Below are 4848 nucleotides of genomic sequence, written 5' to 3' on the forward strand. Positions count from 1 at the left end.
GTGGTAAGGAAATCCGATTTAGTTTAACAGACTTATTTAAATTTTAAAGAATAACAATTGTAGATCTACTAGATTAAAACCTACCCACTAAGTAGAGCTGGGTAGGAGGTGCTCTTAAATAATAAAGTAGGAAAAACGACCTCTTAGTTATATAACTTCTAGGAGCACCTAACCGTATAAAAGCCTCGTATTTTGTCATGACTATAAACTAGTAATCTACTTGGATTTATATTTAAAATCGCCTCGTATTAGATCTAATGTAAAGCTATACCTCCTTAGGTAAGTATTTAGCCAAACTAGGAAGAAGCTAAGCCTAAAGTAATTTAGACTAGAGTAGATTTAATCTCAAACCCACTCCACTCTAGTCTAAGTAGATTACTGCTATAAACTCTATCTTATAAAGTGTATATAAACCTAGGGGTGTATATAAACCTAGAAGTGTGTATAAACCTAGGAGTGCATATAAACCTTTAAATTCCTACTAAAGATAACCTCGCTGCTAGGTAATATGTCTAGTTAAATAATATAACGGCTTGCATAAATGCCTCTAAACCGAAGCTTATGGATTGCTATTTAATAAAGATACTAAGCTAAGGAGAAGGAAAGGGGGTCGCGAGGGCTGGTGTTAATAAATATGTAGCGTAAGTCGCTGAGGCGCTAGCAGTAGACAAGCCAATAGTAGGCGAGCTAATAGTAAGAAATAGTACTAGACAGTATACAATAATACTAAATAGTATGCGATAGTATAATAGGTGGTAAAATATGGTAGAACTTGGCAGGTGACGCGCTCTAGCACTATTATATTACCCCCCCCCCTCCTAAAAAAGCCTACCCTTAGGCGTTGTCTAAGCTCCTTATTATTGTCTAAATTGTTATAGTTATCTAACCCTTCTTTCTAGCACTTAATCTAGCTATCTAATTTGCGTGGTGGTCTAGGGAGGTTGGGGTAGGCTAGGTGGAAGTTCTATAGCTTATAGAGGGAGTACTTAAAGTTAGATACGGGATACTATTCTAGGTCTTTATTATGGCCTACCTAGCTTATATAGTATTTTAAGACCTTACGGTCCTTTTTAACCGCTAGGATTTCTTTAACTTCCTATTCTTTATTCTCTGTAATCTAGATTAGTAGTAGGGGGTTATTATATTACCTAGGTAATAGATTATCCATAGCTTTTTATAGTCGGTCTAGGGAAAAGATAGGATAGATCTTTATTAATTCTAGTAGCTTAACCTTAAAAAAGTGTCCTACTTTTTAAAGAATCTCATATAGGCTAGCTATTTAATAGTTTAGCTTATAGCTCGGCCTCTGGGTTTTCTAGTTCTTTGTTAACACCTATACCTTATCTCCTACTTAGAAGTCTACCTCGCGATAATATTAATTTATATTAGACTTCTCCTTCTCCTACGCCTTTTTTATAATTGTTTAGGCGGTCTCCTAGGCTCCGTGCATTCTCTCGGCAAATACCTAGGCCTCTTTACGGCCAAAGCGTTCGCGAGCTATAGTGGGTTTAATAGGCCTATCCCAATTAAAGGAAGTTTAGGGTGTATACCCATTAAGCAGTTTAAATAGCGATATCCCTATACTGTTATAGGGGAGTATAAGCTACGCGTAATCTATTATAGGTAGTAATTCCAACTAGTTATCCTAATAGTAGTCTATAAAGGGGCGTAGTCGCTAGTTAAGATACTAGTTTATAATCTTAGTTTAGCCGTCCGTTTAAGGGTAGAATATAGTAAAGAGTTTAATCTTAATCCTAAGGATACGGCAGAGTTTGTTCTAGAAATCTAATATAAACTAAGGACTATAATTAGAAATAATTAATTTGGGGGCACTATAAAATTAATAGATATTGTTAACGTAGAGGCGGGCTATATCCTTTACAGTTATAGTCTTAAAATAAGGGAGGGAGATAGATTACTTATATAGCCGGTCGATCACTATAAAGGCCGCATTATAGCCGTAGGCGTCCTTTAGAAACGACTTAAAGTCTATTATAATATATGGTAGTAGTCGTAACTACCTAGGGGTTTAATCCCTAGGAGTATCTACGCATTTATAGGCGTGGTAGTTTCTAATAAATTGTTCTATATTAGATAGAAGTCCTCGCTAGTAGTAATAGGGCGCTAGTAGTTAGTAGGTCTTATCTTAACCAAGGTATACCATAGAGACTCAATAGTAGGCTTCGCGGATTAGCTTTATCCGTAGGTTATTAATATCTAGGACTATAAGCCGTTCTTAGTATAGAAGCAGTCCTTCTATTTTTAAATTAGGATTACCTTTTATAGCTTAGTCGCGGAGGGCTTTTAGGAAGTTAGCCGTACGGTTTATAGTTAGGATGCGGTTAACTAGCCCTATTAGTTTATTTAAGACTTCTCCTTCTAAGGGTGCTAACTTATTCTGTTTAGAGTCTAGTTCTTTAAGAATCTGCAGGTTAAGCTATTTAGGGTAAAGGAGGGCGCGCGTCCGGTATTAGGTCTTTAGCTTATCCTAAGGTTCTACGTCTTATTCCCTTTAGGTTAATATATTAGCTTTAATGTTTTACTTACTAGAATAATATATAATTGTAAAAAAGAATTAGGAGAGTATTTTAGCCTAGTGGGCTTATTGTTTAGTAAGTTGCTTTATAGTTATAAAATACTCTAGGGCTTTATAATATATATATATTTTAATCCGAGAGTTGGTGCCTTTAAGCTCTGCGCGCTATTAGGACAACGATTAGATAATAGCTAGCATTTCTTTATTATATACTTTATAGTTACACTTAGCTAGGTCTATTATTTTTAAGAAGAAGGCAATAGGGTACTATTATTAGATAACTTATATAGAGCTATTTATTGATAAAATGGGTTAATTAATTAATAATCTTAATTGTGTCTTTTTCGTTGTTGACCTAGGGCCCCTGGGCTTAGACGAAGATATTTACAATATACGTGACCCGTGCACGTAACTAGTGCACGTCCTACGCCACTAAGAATATAGATTATCTGATATACCCCCTTAGCTTTAACCTGGTTAAGGATAAAGCTAGCTACCTTCTCGTGTCTATCTATGCGTTAATTAAACCGTAATCTTATTTAAATTCTTCCTTCTCGCCCTAACCTTCTCCCTTAGGTCCTCCAGTTGCTTCTCCTTATTTAGCCGCTCTTTAATATCTACTATTCTAATTATATTAACGAAGCTCTTAAACCTCTACTTAGGCAGGGCCTTTATAAGTCTATTAGCGATTATCTCCTTTATTACTTTTTATTATAATAGTACTTGTTTTATTGCGTATTTTTAACGCAACTAGTATTAATAGATATTGACGTGTTAGAGCTTCGTAATTAGCTTTACCGTATCTTCTATAATTAGTTAAAGTATCTAAATATTATTGCAGTTAATAATTAAGGGCTTATTTAGGTATAACGTTATTGCTTTAAACAGCCTACTAATAAAGATAGCTTCCTTTACTATCTATAATAGGGCTAATAACTTGGCTTCTGTGCTTAATATCGTAACAGTACCCTGCTTATTTGCTCTCTAGGCGATTAGTCCCTTAAATAGCTTTATAATATATCCTTACGAGCTCTATATATTAACGGAGTTGTCCGCGAATAATGCGTCGCTGGCATAAATAAATAATTGCGCTTTACTTCTACCGTCTTTATTATCTCGTCCTTAATCGCGTATTTCTTTATCTCTTCCTTTACCGTTCATTCCTTTCTTATCTCCTCTATAGTAGATTGCTCTGCTTCTCGTGCTATATAAGTACTAGATAACTCTATCTGCCGCTTAATAGTGTTCTTAGCTTAGGTCCTAATTAAACCTTACCAGCTATAATACTATAAAGGTAATATCCGGACGCGTTATAGTAGCTACATAGAGTATTAAACCCAGTTTTCTCTAATATAGCATCGTAGAAGCTAGTAGGGATATAGGATAGACTAATAGGTCTATATTAGGGGATAGACGCGTCGGACAGATTATACGGTAATTAGTAGGGAGGAGTTCCGATTCTACCATAGGAGTGTTTAAAAGACGCCCTCTAAGATCTATTTTATACTAGTTAGCTATCTTCTTAATATAGGCTTCCTAGGATAGCTATAGGAGCCTCTAGTTATAATTATATAGCATATAGATTTCTAGGAACTATTTTAGCTCGCTAAGGGTACTTATCTGGTATTCCTTACTTAGCTCCTTAATTGCTTCTTAAGCTTTCTTCTTATCTATCTTTTAGTAGCAGAAGACAATATCATTAACGTAGAAGAAGATAACTATTCTACCTTTTAGCATAATATACGGTTTCTAGGGTACTTTTTTAAAAACCAATTCGTTTAATAAGCTCGTAAGATTCTTCTGCCATAATAGTAGTAATCGTTATAGTCCGTATAGGGCTTTTCTTAAGCGCAGTACTTTATCTGTCTTTCCTTTATTAAACCCTAGCAGTAGCTTTATATAGACAACCTCGTTAAGATCGCAATAGATAAATACATTAACTGTATTTATCTATGTCGTCTCTAAGTTAAATTTTACAGTGATCGCTATAAGGGTTCGGAAGGTCGTACTAGCTAATATAGTAACTCTTATAGATAGGTCTCCTAGGGCCTATTAATTTCCGCAGACTACTAAGCGTGCCTTATATTTTTAGAGAAATCTATACTTATCCGTCTTATAGATAAATACCTATATTAAGCTAAGGACCTACTATCCCTTTACGTACTTCTTATCTGTTTCTTAAAACGACCTTATTTAATAATAAGATTAGAGATAGGCTTGTTAAGCCTCTTAGAACTAATCTTAAAGAGGATATATATTAAGGTCCCGGATTAACTAGGGTGGCGGAGGTAGGTTCTTCCTATATAATCTAA

The sequence above is a fragment of the Cenococcum geophilum genome (assembly GCF_001692895.1).
Source record: "Cenococcum geophilum 1.58 unplaced genomic scaffold K441scaffold_43, whole genome shotgun sequence".
Classification (NCBI taxonomy): Eukaryota; Fungi; Ascomycota; class Dothideomycetes; order Gloniales; family Gloniaceae; genus Cenococcum; species Cenococcum geophilum.